Source organism: Artibeus jamaicensis, unplaced genomic scaffold, assembly GCF_021234435.1.
Source record: "Artibeus jamaicensis isolate MK-2021 breed Jamaican fruit bat unplaced genomic scaffold, CSHL_Jam_final contig_484, whole genome shotgun sequence".
NCBI classification, from domain to species: Eukaryota; Metazoa; Chordata; class Mammalia; order Chiroptera; family Phyllostomidae; genus Artibeus; species Artibeus jamaicensis.
The window spans coordinates 8,372,290-8,390,721 of record NW_026521859.1 but is presented as its reverse complement, the minus strand read 5'-3'; the positions used below and the strand labels follow the sequence as shown (position 1 = coordinate 8,390,721).

At 39.4% G+C, this 18,432-nt stretch overlaps 1 protein-coding gene across 1 annotated transcript in view; it reads right to left on the bottom strand.

Moving 5' to 3' along the window:
* The window catches only part of LOC119047185 (24-hydroxycholesterol 7-alpha-hydroxylase), a 73,801-nt gene that overhangs the window by 30,402 nt on the left and 24,967 nt on the right, over window positions 1-18,432 (bottom strand). The window lies entirely within an intron of this gene.

Here is an 18,432-nt window from a genome sequence, read left to right as displayed (position 1 = left end):
GGAAACCCTCTCTGCCAGCACATGTGGAATTCCTGAGGAGTCAGAAGCAAATGTCTTTGGTTAGTGGACTCTGGGAATCAGTCAGGGTCTTTACACTCTGGTTCTACTAATCCCCATAGGGGTGTCTATATGCTCCACTAAACTTGATAGATTCCTGAGTACACGAATAAGGGCCAGGAGCTGAGTTAGGCTCTACCGGGGTTACAACAATCAAGGTATTTTTGCAATACACTTAGTCTAGCAGGAGGTAAGAGACAAGCTCATAGTTAACCGGTACACCACATGGGCAAAAAACTGTTCTGTGGGATGTCAAATATGCTGGTAGTTAAAAGCAGGGAAGGTTCACACCCAACTACAAGTAAAGCAAATATTCTATGACTATTATTTCTCTAAAACTACAAATCTAACTAGTTCCTTGTATAAGTAGACCTCAGTAAATACCTACTGAGTTAACAAATGGTCCAACAACTTCAACAAATGGGGAGATAAATACGTGGAGATTCTAGGCAAATGAAAGAGGAAGGGCAGGCCCCTGAAAAAGTCTGGACTCTAGTAATAGTGAAGTTTCTGCCTTCCTTTTAGGGAAAAAAAAAGAGGTTTTATTAAGAGTTCTTATTCGAGTAATTGAACTATACAGTGCAAAAATGTTTTATATTATATAATGCAGACACGAAAACTTGTTTTGAGTTGAATACAATACTTAAAATCTATTCTAACCTATAAATATGTAAGAGATGCAGGCTACACTTGGAAAAGGAATGTTTTGATATAATATTTTTAGTTTCTCAAAACTCAATGTAATGTGGGAAAAATAAGGTAGTATTCTTGGATTAGACAAAGAAAAAGAAAGGGAAATATGTGAAGTTTCAAACAACATCTTTAGGTTAAAGACCTTTCTTATTATAACTCTTAGAAAAGGCTCCGTACTCACACTGCACATTTCAATGCACATCTGCAGTCTGTCCTCCCAGCGTTTTGACTCTAAATTTAGAAATCTCCCCTTGGAAGAATGCCAAGGTAATCATCAAATGGGCCAGAGCCTGGAGTCAGCCAGGACCAGTGCAGAAGGCACCCAGGAAAGAAACGATGGGTGATTTGGGGTAAAATTCGGAGACCAGCGTTTAATTCAGCATGAATGCAGTAAAGGTCAAACCAAATCTTAGGATATTTGAAACCAAATAACAGAAAAGATGATTTTTGTATTCAGAAATAGCAAAATGTATTTCAAAAATATATAATTTAGAGATTCCGCAGGCATGATGGCATTCATGTTATGACACAGTAACTATGAATTCCATTTATTAAGTATATATAATAGGTTGAAATTTAGTTATTTCACCCATTTACTCATTAATAGAAATTTGCTTCATATCTGTTATGTGCTAGCCCATGCACAGGCGCTATAAGAGACAGGAAGGGAGTAATACTAATTTATTGACCTTTAATGTCATGAGTACTTTGGACCACCTCATCCATTTCTCGTAACCACCTGCCAGCTGTTTAGCCTCCGAGAGGTTAACATGGCGGAAGAGACAAGCTTGAAGGTGCCAGAGCGGCCTTCACACCGTGTCTGTCCACACTGAAAACCTCTACCCTCGCTTCCTGTGTCCCACCACTTCCCCTAAGAGGAGAAAGGAAAGACACAGTCATTGCCTTAAAGGAGCTTGGACACAGACACAAAATCACATTTAGATATAAATAACCATAATGTAAGCTTCATAAGAGAGGGTGTAAGTGTCAGTGCTGTTCATCCATCCCCTCTTGCCTGGGGCTGGAATTTCAGCTAAGCCTGGAAGGATCAGTGAGATTCACCCAGGCAGAAAGAAGTCACTTACATAGCAAAATTAATCATAAAAGTGATTTCTTGAACTTAAAAAAAAAAAAAAGACACACAAATCGAACAGAATCTCCAAAGTAAGTCCTTTGAGAGATGGCTCCTCTGGTACCTTAACAGGGAAGCCCCCCTCCTCTCACATACACACACGCACAGTAAATAAATACATAAAATATAAAATACAGAAACTCTGTTTCCATAATCCTGGGGTAACATCACATGAAGATTCAACTAAGAATTTGGGGGAAATAATCCATGTTTTGACAGAAAAGAAAAAGAATGGTAGGTATTTGTGGAGTCATTCAGGCCTTTTGAGATGTGTTCTAAGGAGACTGAGTCAGGTGAGGTCGCAGAGGGCGGTGAATTCAGAGGGCACTGTGCTTCCCTCCATAGACACGGAAAGGAAGCCATGTGTATGGGGTACGCCACCAAGGGACACGTGGAAAGATGAAGAAAAGCAAATAATAAGTTCCACTGAAATTTAAACAGTGTATTCCTACACATTCCTCCACCTCTTTCTTTATTTTTACAAGTGCAGATTCTCGTTGTGTGTTGTTCTAGCTATGAGTTTAAGCTTTTCTGCCCAGAGGCTGCCTCTTCATATTCAGAGAACAGCTTGATGGAAATATTTAGGGTTAAGGTGTGTGGAAAGGTCACAGCATATGTGAAGGAGAATGAACCTGGGATAAAAACGCAAGACATAAAGGTTGAAATATAAACTGATGTAACAACCTTAAGCAATGATCCCTCCCAAAATTTGGTCAAGAAATTTGCTTCCAAAGTTTTATAATAATTTATTTTAAAAGTAAAAATCGAGTAATAAATGTTGGTGTTTACTTTAGAGTGTTACTAGGGAAATTATGTAATAGCTCTGACAAATACAGCATTTCTACGACTTCTACTCAAAAATAATGAAGCAATGACATCAATTGCTAAAGGAGATTAAGAGCAAGAAACTAGTTTCCTAGCATATTTTTTAACTGCAAATCTCAAGACAAACCTCTGAAAAAATCAGTTTTTAGAGAACAGAAACAAAGCTAAAAAGAAATATTAAATAAAGAATTCATAGTACCCCACAGGAGAAAATAAAAGCAGTATCTTACATTCTTCCCTTCATTTCAGGAATTTAAAAAACTTCAATATTTTAAAGAATGTTCAAAAATTCAATTTTAAAAGATTATACCTCTGTTTTATTCTAGGACTACAGTCTTATATTTACAACATTGCTCTTTCCTTTTCAGAAGAAACCTAGTTAATACTGGAAAAGGTAAGCACACCTCCAACAGAGAGAGCGTGGACAAAATACCCTGAAGTAGGTGACATCATTTACAACAGGCTTTGTACCTCAAAGGACCCTATAACCATTATTCGTCAGTAGTGAGAATATGCTGGTTACAGATTGCTGGAAACCTTCAACAAGGTGACAATTTGTTTATGCACTTGTCCCCCAAATGCAGAAAACAATAAACCCATTTCTGTAATTATTCTTTTAACTTTGAAAAGCAACACTGTGAAACTAAATCTTTGATTATTGAAAGGAGAAAATAATTTTAAATTTTGTATAAAGACTGCCAGTGACCTTTCCCTTCTCCAAACACATATTTCCCCCCATTCCTGATGACTAACAGGTGGTGAGAGAAATGCCCAGGACAGGGTAGCCCAGAACTGAGAAATAGGAGTAGCGGAAATAGAAAGAGAGAAATTATTTTTTAAAAAATAGTAAGTAAATAAGATCGCAGGCCTAAGTTGGTTAAGCAAGGTGCAAATTGGAGAGATTTAATTATTCCACACAATAAGATCCAGGTTTTTCCTAGTGTTGCAAATTATGTCTTCAGGCTGCAACTTCCCCATTGATATCAGTAGTGCAAATATTCAAAAGATTCTGAAGAGTGTTAGGGAAGGGAGAGGCTGTTTAGAGAACAGACCAATGGTTACCGGAGGGTCAGCGGTGAGGGAATGGATAGAAAAGGTGAAGGGGTTAAGAAGTACAAACTGGATGTTACAAAACAGTCATGCGGATGTAAAGTTGAACATAGGGAATACAGTCAAATAATGTTGTAACAACTATGTATGGGGCCAGGTGGGTGCTGGAAATACCAGGGGGATCACTCTGTAAAGTATATGACTGTCTAACCACTACCCTGTACACCTGAAATTAATACAAAATAGTGAATGGAAACTGTAATTGAAAAATAAAAAATTTTTAAATGTACTTGTTCTAAATTTGTTGAGTTGAACCATGATTCCCATCTTTAATAATTAAGGGAATAATAAACTAATAAGCCACAGGGAGAGAGAGAGAGAGAGACTGCTTCGGTTTTTAGAAGGGAGGGGAGTGATAGACAACACTAGGCAGTGAGGCCTTAGTAATAAAACAAAGCTTCACTTGGGTAGGAAAGTTGAACATTCTAAGAACGCAGACTACATGACAGAAGGTCTTCCAATCTCCAGTCCTCCCCTCCTCCCTGCCTCCTTGCCTTTTTCCTCCTCCTTCTTGCAGAATGCCCAGAGCCCTCCACGTACAGTAAGGGGTGACTCTGGATTTGTGGCATCTGAGGATACAGAATGGAGTTTATTGGGTACCTCAAAAAAATAGAGACTATATATAATTTTTAACACACACACACACACAAAACAAGAGGGCAGGAGGAGACAAGGGGAGATGAAAAAGATAATGAATTGAAGAAAGAGTAGATTGTAGAATGGGTCCCTGTCCCACAGACACCCCTGAAGCGTGAAGAGACCGCTGACAGAAGGGGTCGCAGTCCAGGCCGGCTCCAGAGGTGGGAACACGCAAAAGATAAGCCAGACCAGCCTGCCTGGGAACACAAGGCCTGCATGGCCATTTCAAGCAAATGGTAAGCTTATTATACTGAGACCTTCAAAAATTCAAGTTACAGAACAATGTTCTGTGTTATCTTCCAAATGTGTTTCATAGACAAAAAATACACTCTTTGCATTTTTTCTTACGAAATATAACTTCATTATTGTGCATGTGCATTACTATACAGGATCCATGAGAAAATTTTGTGAGAGAGACACTAAGTTAAATTTATTGCAAATTCAAGAGAGAGACAAGGTGAGTAGATGAAAGATTTCGATGTATAAGGGAGCCTATGAAGTTCGGAGCCTTTCAGTTCACTGCTGTTCCCTGTGAACTGTGTACAGACATAGTCGCCCCAATGGCTGCAGGTTTCTGGAATACAAATTTACTGCAATTGTTGATTGCTTGGAAAACTTTGCCTTGAGAATGTTAAACATAATGAAGTTCCTTTTCTCCTACAATTATTTTTAGCTTTGAAAGAAAAGATTGTGAATTTGCTTTCTGTTGGCCGATAGACAAATACAAACTGTGCGGATCCACTGTTTTTTTTCTGTAACAATTGCATCCTCTTTTAGTAGCAGCACTACAATCAGTTTTAATACCTGGCAGGGCAAACCTGGTCTTACTAGTTTATACTTTCAATAATGTTGATGTCTAATCACACTTATCCTTCAAATAATATTTAAGTCACTTACAGTCCCCCCCAAAAACTGAAATTCTCATTATAATTAATTAAATATATATGTTTTCAAAGGGTTGGCATTAAAATTGGTAGTCTTCTTTTCTTTATTTAGATTGTTTTGTTAAAATATACGTTTTTGTAAAATGCTATAATTCCTCCATAAAGGTTGTATTCCAACCAAATTTTTTATGTAAGAGAAATACCAGTTAGATGAATACAAAGGCCAGATGTAAATGGAAGGCCAGATGTAAAAGGCCAGATTTAAATTAAGAAAAATACCTTAAAAAGCAGCTTAAGGTGTTTGTAGTGGATGAAAACCGGGGAAAACAGAGCACAAGCCTAGGGACTGTCATGCGCTGTGAATGCGGGCACTGGGACTTAGGGCCCATCACTGCGGCCTGGCCAGCCCACATCCCCTTCAGTTCTTCCCCTCACCACCAGCTTCTGCCAAATACCTCAGTCATTTCTGAGCTTCCAACTCTGGCCCTTCTGACTCTCCCAGGGATGGATATGGCTTTTTGGCATCTGAATGATTTAGCTTAAAATTTTATTTATCAAAGTCACAGATTCCTATTGTTGGGAAAGACAATGTCAGGTGCCGTTTCTGAACCGCAGCTCAGTTACCTAAAAATGGGCCTTGAGCCTGGAACACTTCCTTACCAAGAGATGAAGAGCCCACACGGCCTGGGCAGGGTTTACCTCCTAGTGTGGGACTATTCTTCCTTGTTTCAGGCACAGTGAGTACTCTTTTGTTTCTGCTTATGGTGTGTGCAGCATATGGCAGCTGTCCAACCCCACCGTTCTATTTGTCCTTGGAGGGAGGAGACACGGCTGCATCCCCTGCTGCATTAGCAGGGTATGAGCAGAACGGCTCTGCATAGGCCACAGGAGGGACCCACTGGCCTTGGAGAACTGGTGCTAAGTTCACCTTGGTCCATGTGAGTACAGCACGGTTCCAGCCAGTGCTTCACCGCATTATGCTTTCCTTCCCAAGTCCCTCCCGTACCATGATGCAATGGGCAGATGTGTTTCGAGTCTCCCCGGGACTGATGACCAGTGCACCATACTCTGTATGACACATTAATAAATTATAAGCAATAATCTTTAAAAAGAAGACTCTGCTCAACTGTTTCAGTTTGCCATTCCTAACTGTAGACCCAATGTGAAAGAGGCAGTGACAACAATGGATTGAGAAAGATACCAAGGACTGCAATATTGTCTAGAACAGGTTAAGACCAGTGGAAGAGAAGGAGTTAAGACCTGACAGACTGACCCTCCCCACCCCTTCTTCCATTCATACATACACCTGTAAAAATATACCAAATTTTATTTTACCATGTCAAGAAAAGTTTAATGTTACTATACCAAGTCAACCATGTAAGATACCCTTCTGAAAAAAAATCTCATGTTATTTTAAGAAATACTTCTCTCATTTATTAAACAGAGGTTATTGATATGTCCCCTAGAGCAAGGGACATAAATGAAAGAATAAACAAATGGGACTTCATCAAAATAAAAAGCTTCTGCTTGGCTAAAGAAAATATCAGTAAAATGAAAAGGGAACCAACTGTATGGGAAAACATATTTGCAAATCATACCTTGGACAGGGTTTGATCTCCAAAACACATAAGGAACTCATACAACTCAACACCACGAAGACAAACAACCTATTTAAAAAATTGGCAAAGGACCTTGAACAGACACTTCTCCAAAAAGGATATTCAGAGAGTCCATAGACATCTGAAATGATGCTCAGCATCGCTAGCCATCAGAGTGATTCAAATTAAAACCACAATGAGATACCACTTCACAACAGTCAGAATGGCCATCATAACCAAATCAAAAACAACAAGTGCTGGCGAGGTTGTAGAGAAAAGGGACCCCTAGTACATTGTTGGTGGGACTGCAGACTGGTGCAGCCACTGTGGAAAGTAGAATGAAATTTTCTCAAAAAACTAAAAATGGACTTATGTTTTGACCCAGCAATTCCACTACTGGGATTATACTGTAAGAATCTCGAAACATCAATTCAAAAGAACCTATGCACCCTAATGTTCATAGCAGTACAATTTACAATAGCCAGGTGCTGGAAGCAACCTAAGAGTCTATCAGTAAATGAGTGGATCAAAAAACTGTGGTCCATTTACACAATGGAATACTATAAAGCAGAAAGAAAGAAGGAGCTCCTACCCTTTGCAACAGCATGGATGGAACTGGACAGCATTATGCTGAGTGAAATAAGCCAGATGCTGAGAGACAAATACCTTATGACCTCACCATGAGTGGAACCTAATCCACAAAACAAACAAGCAAGCAAAATATAACAAGAGACATTGAAATAAAGAACAAACTGAGAGCAACCAAAGTGGAGGCAGAAGGGGATAATGGGGAAAATAGGGGAAGGGTCATCAAAGAACATCTATGAAGGACCCATGGACAAAGCCAAAGGTGGGTAGGATCAAAGGTGGGAGGTGGGGATTTCTCGGGTGGGAGGTAGTTGTGGGGGGAAAATGGACACAACTGTACTTGAACAACAATAAAAAAAGAGAGAAAAAAATAGAAATCTATAAAAAAAGAAGTTATCAGTTTCTCTATTATGGGAATATAAAATTAACCCTGCTTTATAATCATAGCACTTTTAAGGATATAGTCCAAGATATAGTAAATAAAAGAGTGAGACATTGACTAAACAAGACAATATAGGTAGATAGTAAAATGTAAAATAAATTTTGATCTAGAAATATCCTTTTATTTATAAACTCTGCATAATGATTCTACTGGGTTGGTGAAAAAGTCCGTTATTCTTTTTCCATACAATGGCTCTAATAGTGCTTAGTTGTCTTTAACTTAATTCAAAATAATTTTGTTAGATTGTATCATGATAGCTGTCATATCAGCATGCATTTAAACAAACTTATCATAATTGGAAAATTTTTGTGCAGCCACTTTGATATTAAAAATGGAAGAAAATATGCAATATTTTCAGCATATTATGCTTTATTATTTCAAGAAAGGTAAAAACACAACTGAAATGCTGAAAAAGATTTGTGCAGTATATGGAAAAGATGCTATAACTGATCAAACATTTCAAAAGTTGCTTGCAAAGTCTCTTGGTATTATTGACATTTTGGCCAAATAATTCTTTGCTGTGGGGCTGTCTTGTGCATTGCAAGATGTTTAGCAGCACCCCTGGCTTTGACCCACTAGAAGCCAATAGCGGGAGAAAGCTGACATACTCCAACTATCCAAATCAATAAAGTCATTGGTGAAAATGAAAAATGTGTCTTTTACTTTATGGAAAAAACATAATGGACTTTTTGGCCAACCCAATAAATTTGGATTGTGTTTTTTATTGACCCAACTTAAAGACCTTTACCTCAGTATTCTCTAAAGAGGAAAAAAGATTAACCAAATGCCTGAATAATTTTCCAACAGAACACTCAGAAAAAAAGAACTAAGTGAAAAATGCAGGTGATAAATGAAGCAGATTAACTGTGCTGCACTGGGGTGAGACAGTGGAAAGATTTAATAAAACAAGAATTGCCAGAGTAGGACCTTCTCCAGGCCTACAAATTTGAAGAGGGATATCAAATAATCTACAGCTACCAGAGGTATCTCTTTCCACCTGCTGAAGCTCCGCAATAATAAAGGAGAGTGAGTTACAGTGTCCCCAGATACGTTTCAGGTATTAGAGGCAGGAAATGGTGGAGGAAATGTAGCCTCCTGGGAAATCTCTTGTGGGCCAAATATCACCATGCAAGCTTTTCCTTGGTCTTTGTGGCTGGCTGGGTTGGTGGATTGGAAAGTAATGAGCTCTCACTTCAAAGTGACACCACCTTGGTCTTTCAGGCCAAGTGGAGAAGAAGATGACAAAACTACATACTTGGAGTGAAAAAAGTTTCAGATGAAATCTCTTGTGCTTACAAATACTTTCTTAGGTAGTCTACATATGTTCTTCAAGGTTGATGAATGAGAGAAGTAGTTTGTGAGAAGCTTTGCAATAACTTACCATTTTCTGGGTCCATTCCAGGATTTTAAACACTGGGCTAGCAAAGGGAAATGAGACTATGTAAGAAATTTCCTGTACAGTGTTATAACCTCCAAAATATCCATATTAGGTTCATTGTCAGGCCACCAGAAAAAAGAATTTTTTAAATAAAATAACTTCCCCCTGTTCATAACTCTAGTGGAGTGCCCTGAGCTCTGCTACTTGATCTCTTTCCTTAATAGTTTGGTCAACGTGCTCTGCAAAGGACCAAGAATCCATCACAGACACACTCTGGCGATCAGCCATCGAGCCCTGGCGGGCTGCAGAGGCGGAATGAGTGAGCTTCTGCAGTTAGTGGGAGGGACCCAAGTCTTTGTGATGCCATAACAGAGGCCTCCAAAAATGTTATTATCAGTTGGCAAGGTGGTACTAGGACACATCCGAGTAGATAAAAAGTTGGATACTTTGGATAATATAGATAAGATATAACTATAGATCAAGTTTCAAGATAAATACAAGTGTCTAAATGCAATGAAGTAAAACTAACAGACTAATTAATAATGCAAATGACATGGAATTTGTCTAGAACATCAGTATAAGATTTGAGTGTCATTTATCATTCTCCTGGTCTTTATACTTGTTTATAATTATGAGCAGAAACAGACTCTTTTCTCACTAGTGAGTGGTGGTATGGGCAGCCATCTGAGTCAATGTCACCATTTTATAGCATCTGGCCTCTTGACAGTGTTGGGACGTCCCCAGCCAGGGCTGCTGCTAAATCAGAACACAGTGGTATCAAAAAGTATAACTGGTTCATTCTGAGTAAATTTCCTCTTTTATCCAAAGTCACACAATTAGTAAGAGGACTGCAACTCATGAATCACATTTCTGATTCTTATACAATGAAAACTTTGTAACGTACCCTTAATGATGTGTCCTTAATCATGACTTTATATATATGAATCAATTCTATGCAGAAAAGTTAATTAATTATTTTTCTTAAACATGTGCCCAACACCAACCCCTGTACCTCTAGCTGAGTGGCCCCAGGCCTGGCACTAGCAGCAACCATGTGCACGTCACTTTATAGCTTATGTCAAGGAGTCCTACACAGAGCACAGGTGGAGGCCGACCTTGGCCTGCACCACCCAGGAAACCCCAGAGCCTGCACACCCAAGGGACAGTTACAGACCATGTTAGAACACCACCCAACCACTTCTACAAACCAGGGAGGGAGGTGGGTGCTGGCCAGGGGTCACTGCCAGGCCTACCAGCTGTCTGGCCTGGCTAAATCCATCCCATTGACCCGCTGACGGCAATCAAGACTCATCTACAAGAGGAGGGAGTACTCAGCCCACATGAAGGGTGCTCCTTGAGCGCACAGCTTAGGTGACAGGGGAGGCTGTGCCAATGGATCCTATAGGACACCTGCTACATTAGGCAACCCTACCAAGACACAGAATCAAAGCAGTTCTACCTAACACATAGAAACAAACCCAGGGAGGCTGCCAAAATGAGGAGACAAAGAAATATGGCCCAAATGAAAGAACAGAATAAAACTCCAGAAAAAAGAACTAAACCAAATGGAGATAAGCAATCTATCAGATGCAGAGTTCAAAAACTCTGGTTATAAGGAAGCTCAAGGAACTCAGTGGGTACTTCGGTAGTATAAAAAAATACCTAGGCAGAAATGAAGAATATACTAATTGAAATAAAGAACAATTTACAGGGAATCAACAGTGGAGTGGATGAGGCCAAGAATCAAATCAATGATTTGGAACATAAGGAAGAAAAAGACATCCTATCACTACAGCAAGAAAAGAGAATCCAAAAAATCAAGGATAGTGTAAGGAATCTCTGGGACAACTTCAAACATGCCAACATTCACATCATAGGGGTACCAGAAGGAAAAGAGAAAGAGCAAGAAATTGGAAACCTATTTGAAAAATAATAAAAGAAAACTTCCCTAATCTGGTGAAGAAAATAGTCATAGGAAGCACAAAGAGTCCCAAACAAGATGGATGTAAAGAGGGCCACCCCACAATACATCATAATTAAAATGCTGAAGGTTAAAGATAAAGAGAGAATTTTAAATGCAGCAAGAGAAAAGCAGATAATTATCTCCTTAAAGGTGTTCCTATAATACTGACAGCTGATTTCTCAAAAGAAACTCTGCAGGCCTGAAGGGATTGGCAAGAAATATTCAAAGTCATGAAAAGCAGCGACCTATAGCAAAGATTGCTCTACCCAGCAAAGTTATCATTTAGAATAGAAGGGCAGATAAAGTGCTTCCCAGACAAGGTAAAACTAAAGGAGTTCATCATTACCAAACCATTATTAAATGAAATGGTAAAGGGACTTAAATTTAAGAAGATCAAAACTATGAACATTAAAATGGTAATTAATACATAACTACCAACACACTAAGCACAAGCAGAATGGAAACAGAATCATAGATATGGAGAACATTGGGATGGTGGCCAGTTGAAAGGGAGGTCTGGGGAAATGGGAGGAAAGGTGAGGGGATTCAGAAGTATAAATTAGTAGTTACAGAATAGCCAGGGGAATGTTAAAAACATATATAGAAAATGGAGTTGCCAAAGAACTTACATTCATGACCCATGGACATGAACTAAGGAGGAGTGATCGCAGGAAGGAGTGGGGGTTGCTTGGTGGAGGGAGCGAAGTGGGAAAATTGGGACAACTGTAACAACATAATAAAAAAAAAACATGTGCTCAATAAAACTTAATGGCAAAAAAAAAGTGCTGTGTATGTACCCTATAGTAGAAAGAATAAGAGGACTTGGCTAAATGCAACAGGTTAAAATATTCAAGTGTATTTCCATTTGTGTTTTATTTGTTTTTTAGAGAGAATGACCTTCTGTTGGTGGCCAGATACTCACAGTGAGAGTCCTGAATTAGAAAAGAACACCGGTTTAATACACTATCCAAACAGGACCCAAATGTCAGTGCCCGGGAGCACGTTAGGTCCATTGCCCATACACATGACTATTCATCCTGTGTTGATTAATATTTTATGATCTAGTAATCCTTTAGTAGTTATTTTGAGAGAGCAAAGGGCACTGAAGCTAAAAATGCAATAATCATCTAAATATGTTTTCCTGTATTTTAACAAGAATAAAAGGAAAAGTAAACCATAATGGTAGATTAATGGAATGCTACTTAAACATAAATGCTTAAGAAATAAGACTGAATGCCATAAATGTAGTTTAATGTTAAAATTAAAATCTGAATAACAATTTCTTCAGCTTTGTGGCTATAGCGATGTTCACTGTATTAATCCTGTAGAAGGAGAAAGAGATTAAGGAAAAAAAAAACTACTCTTTCTTTAGCAAAACATGTAAAACAAACTTTGGTTGAACTATCAGTAAATAGATTTTGAAATAAACAGAATAAAGGCAATGAACATTTGTCCTTGGACATAACACAAAAGGCGTTTCAGTTAATTACTACGCTGTCTCTATATTTTTAAAGATTTTGTTTCTTTTTAGACAGAGGGAAAGGGGGAAGAAAGAAAGGGAGAGAAACATCAACATGCGGTTGTCTTTCATGTGCCCTCTCCTAGGGACCTGTCCCGCAACCCAGGCATGTGCCCTGACTGGGAATCGAACCAGGACCCTTTGGTTTTTAGGCTGGCACTCAGTCCACTAAGCACTCAATCCACCAGCCAGAGCTGCACTGTTAAAACTGTCCATAGTTTATACAAATGTAAAGTTTCATGAGAAAAGTGAGGCGATTCAGCTATACTTACTCTGTTTTCATGGAATTTGCAAGGGTTGCCTCACCCAAGAATAAAGAAGGGATGGCCATATATACACACACAGATCTATAGATACAAAAGTATACGGTTATAGCTATAAAAACTTTATGTAGTAATACAATGAATATACTTTATATACTCACATATAAAGATATATATTATATTATCTATACACCTTGATATTTGTCAGTTTGGGCTACACAGTCTATGACCCCTATATTTCCATGGAAGCCTGGCTATCACCACTGAGCAGCAAAATGGCAGAATTTTGCTTTCCTGGCCTCCCTCGAAGCGAGGATATTGCCACGAAAATAAGACTTTCCCAACAAGGTATACCAACCCAGCCTTAGTGATGCAAAGAAATGGAGGCTGAAGGAATATTCCCTGGCAGCAACTTCAGTTTTTAGAGGATGAAGTTTCTGGGGACCCAGCGTCATTCAGCACCTGGCACCAGTGGCCACGTGTGCTTGGCTGTAGTGGCAGCGCTGTGCTTTCCACCTCAGGTCTGCAGCCTGACTTAGGGCACTATTTCAGGACATGCACCCTCCATGCATGGTTGTTCAGCCATCATACAAGTTCTGCAAACCACCTAACAAATGTTTACTACATTGGGTTTTTAACTAAATCAGCTTTAGTAAGGTTCTGTTGCTACCTCTAGAAAGCCTCGTATATAAATGACAGAAGAAGTAACCAGAGTGAACAATGTGGAAAAACAGAAATGACAAAGCCCAGCCACTGGGAAAGTAAAGGGAGCCATAGAAGGGGGAGGGGCACGATCACCAAGGATGGGCAGAGGGGGTGGGTGAGCAAAAGACACATCTACCCTTGTTTCTGCTGCGATCAACGTGCAGTGGACATTCTACACTGGAAACATCTGCAGGGTGCAGAGGTCAGGGAAAATGGAAGTCTGAACGCCGTGAACCAGCTGGCTCTCACGGTGGAAACTAGGAAGGACAGCAGGGGATGTGCGCTTTCAGAGAAGAAAGGGAAAGTCTCTTCTACAGATAGACGCCACGACACGTTCTCTTTGCATATTCTCTCTAAATATGTTAACCCGGGTTATTTAGAAGTAGGCTCACATTCTTCGGACAACAATGCCGCAGAAAGGCCGCTACGGTGATGATCTCAGAGAATTCTGCGAGGGTGCAGGGAGGCTGCGCCTGCATACCTGATCCCAGCCAGCTCTTCCCCAGGATCTGCTTGTTTACCTCCTAATCACCTTCCAGTTCTTGCTCAAATCTCACCTTGCCATAAGGCCAGATCTAACTGCTTAATGCTACCACCTGCCCCTGCTCCTGGCACTCTTGGTCCTCCCTATTCTGCTGGGGGTGGTTTACACAGCATTTATGACCATTTAATATTTTTGGAGTTTCCTTACGTGTCATGTTTATTGTTAATGATGTGTCTCCCCTACCAGAGTGTAAACACCACAAGGGAAGTAATCTTTGACTTTTTTTTTTGTATATCTCAAACTCCTGAAACAGATCCTAACACATAATAGACAATCAATTAATGTTTGCTGAATGAACGAGTGAAGGTGGCTGAGGTGAAATAAAAAAGGAAAAGGGTGCCAGAGAGATTGCTGAGAGGACAAATGCCTTCAAGGCCACATGAAGGCTTTAGATTTTATTCTGAGTGAGATGTGAAGCCACTGGATGCAGCTAAGCACTGAGATCTGACAGAAGAAGGGAGAAGAACTAGTGGGGGAAGAGAGGCTGAAGCCACCAAGGGACACAGGGTCAGAGGTCATTAGAGGGGCAGGGGTCCAATGCCCAGGTGGCCTTGGTCAGAACAACACACCAGTGTGCAATAAGTGAAGGTGATTCTACACGTGACCATAAATCGGATCTCTTCTGTGGTGTTTAGTATCATTGCCAGCATTGTGTTCGGGTAAGTTTTGTCCCAACAGTCACACCACATTGTTTGAGAAAACAGTTGGGTTTATAAAGATGGTCATCACACTTTGTAAACCAAAATTGAGGTGTATATTTTAGAAAATATTTTTTCTAATCTATCAGCTTACTTACACATGGGAAGTCTTACAAAAGTATCAAAATTAACTCACATTTAGTGTTACAAATGCCCCACATAACAAAGAAAATAAAGGGTGTTTTTAGAGAGTAGTCAAATGTTAGTATCTTAGTTAGGTGGTGACTCTGCAGCCAATGGGAGTCAGAACCCCAAGGCTGGGGCATCGGGCCCAGGCAGGTGAACAGAACCCTGGGAGGTTTTCTGAGTACACATGGATAGCTAGGGTGACAAAGCTTAATATGTAAACAACTAGAAATGAAATTAAACTAGAAATTGGATCTAAGCATCTTCAGACATCCTGAGCAAAATTTCACAAGATTTGTTAATTTGTATATCAACTCTGGAGCCAGACAAACTTTGGTTCAAATCATGGCTCTACCATTTATTAACTGTGTAGTCTTGAATAAGTTACCTAATCGGTACTTCATTTTCCTCATGTTTAAAATAAGGATAAAGAATATCATTGAGAAGGGATGATTCAAAGATGGAGTCAGGAAGAGAAACACTTAGGATAGGGCCTGGTACTCAGCAAGGGCTACGTGAGTATTAGCTATTCTCATTGCTATTGTTTCTATCCCCTAGGATACAATTAGACATAAGTAGCCTCATGCTATATTTCTGCTGTACTTCAGTCTCTTTTCAAAATAGTTAAATTTATATACAAGTAATTTTCTTATTGCTGTAAACATTCAAAAAACCATATTATTTCAAAAAACAATGATGAATATTTGGAAGGAGAAAACCTGAAGTCGTAACAGTTACTATTTTCATGATATGAGAAGGTTAGAAATTTTCATATAACTGATATGGTTATATCAGTTTGGTCATAGTTAAGATTTATAAAACAAGCACTGTGCTATCTACAATATATTTGCTATATCTGCTAATAATTCTATGAGGTAGGCATTCTTACTTTGCCTTATCCCAAAGAGAAAGTAGGCTTCAAGAATTTGGCAACTTACCCTGGCTGGTATGGCTCAGTGGATTGAACTCCAGCCTGTACACCAAAGGGTCACAGGTTCAATTCCCAGTCAGGGCACATGCCTGGGTTGCGGGCCGGATCCTCAGTAGGGGGTGTGTGAGAGGCAACTACACATTGATATTTCTCTCCCACTCTTTCTCCCTCCCTTCCCCTCTCTCTAAAAATAAATAAATAAAATCTTTTTAAAAAAGATTGTAGATTGATACCATCCCCATTTAAGAAATTTTTTTTTTAATTTGGTAACTTAAACAAGGATATACCATTTGTAGGTGTCTCAGTCTGGATTTAAACCCAGGAAATTTGATCTCAGTTCTTGCACTGTGTTTTTTGAGGCTATGACAGGCTATTGAAATAATATGTTATAATATTATAATTTACAAATTTGCTCTCACTGGTGTAGCTCAGTGGATTGAGTGTCAGCCTGCAAACCAAAGGGTCACTGGTTCAATTCCCTGTCAGGGTACATGCCTGGGTTGCCTGCTATGTCCCCAGTAGGGGGCCTGTGAGAGGTTAACACGCATTGATGTTTCTCTCCCTTTCTTTCTCCTCCCATTCCCCTCTCTCTAAAAATAAATAAATACATTTAAAAATATGTTGTGAATTACAAATTAAAAGTTAAATTCAGAGTATTCCAAAACTCTGTAAAGAGCAAAAAATTCTTTATCAGATTCTGTATATGAGAATGTAGACTGCACCTAAGATCAAGGGATAAAGTAAAATGTTTGGCAAAAAAGTGCTTTACAGAATTCAAAACCCTAGGGAAAGGTAGTGTCATTACCATTCACAGGGATTCTTGGGTTTGAAACTACTCAGCATCTCAAAGTAGTGATCAGATATTGGCTGAGACTAGGGTTCTGCTAACTCAAACATTAATTGCAGAAAGTTGTCATACACTTTTTTACCTAAAACACTTATTTCCTATAAACTGTTTCATGGGATGGTGACAGAGCTGCAAATGAAGGCTAGACCAAGACACTCATCTCTTAAGATATCAGTCTTACATTTGGTCATTAGATTCACTCACAAGATATCTGTTGAGTAGTTTTGGGGGGGTCTAGGCAGCGGGAGATTCTATGGAGACCAAGATAGACACGGTTCCTGTTATTGGAGAGATTATGTTCTGGTGAAGGAGGCAAAGGATAAATAAATAAATATGATAATAAATAAATATCATTCGTGAAATAAGAAGTGAGATGAGCCAGAGAATCACCAAGGGCAGAGTTAGGGAAAGAATTTTGGATAGGGTAACTCTAAAAGTCCCATCTGAGGAAATGGCATTCAAGTTGACCAAATGATGAACAAGAACAAGAAAAGTTCCAGGCACAGAAAAACTACGGAATTCACCAGCAGGTACACATCTCCAAAGAAACAATGTAAACATTCCATTTTCTCTCCTAACAGCCTCTGGATACTCCCAGCCTGCTTTCAGTGTTGCAGAAAGAACTTCATGAGCTTCCTTGAGAGCAGCATGCACCATGCCTCACCACCCTCCTAGCCCTGGTATTTCACACAGCGCCTTGACATAGAGGGCACTCAAAAGATATTTGAAGGCCAAGCAAGTGAACAGATGAATGAAGGGTTTATCCACATGAATCTGGAAGGTTTTCTAAAAGAAATTTAAAAATGTGTGGTTCAGGGTGATGTCAGCAAAAATGGCAGAGTAAGGACTCCAAAAATTCCCTCTTTAAAATCAATGAGAAATCTGGAAAAAAATGGTCAGACTCAACCTTTTCAGAACTCTGGAAATTAACCAGAGGCTTGCAGCGATCCAGCGAGTGTTTATCCAAGAAAAATGGCTGATTCCTGGTACACACAGCAAGCTTAATGACATTTTTATTTGCCTGTGCCACCTGCTCTCCACAGCTCCACATAACCCCGAACACCAACAGCCGGCAGTCATATTGCAATCAGCAGCCCAACAGCCACCAGAGGGGATACAATAGTTGGAACTCTTCCAAAGCCTCATTCCTAGAAAATTCTCATTGTTTGAGGTGCCTGAAAGTTCCCTGGAAAATCCCACTTGCAAGACTGTCTTGATCTGACCTGATTTGAATCTCCCAGTGGGATAGTCTTTTCCTCGGGGGAGTTGGTTGAAAACTTGAAAGATTAACTGTTTAACTTGGCAGCTACCTGAAGCAATAGATAACAGTTGGGACCAACAACAAGTAAAACAAAATCATTAAAAAGCTAGAAAATGAGATGCCCTATGGGCTCTGAAGAGGCCTATTGCATTCCTAGAAATATTGAAGACTAAGGGCAATAATGAACAAATGCCCAGGGCTTTACTCATGCTCAGAAAAAATCTGAGAA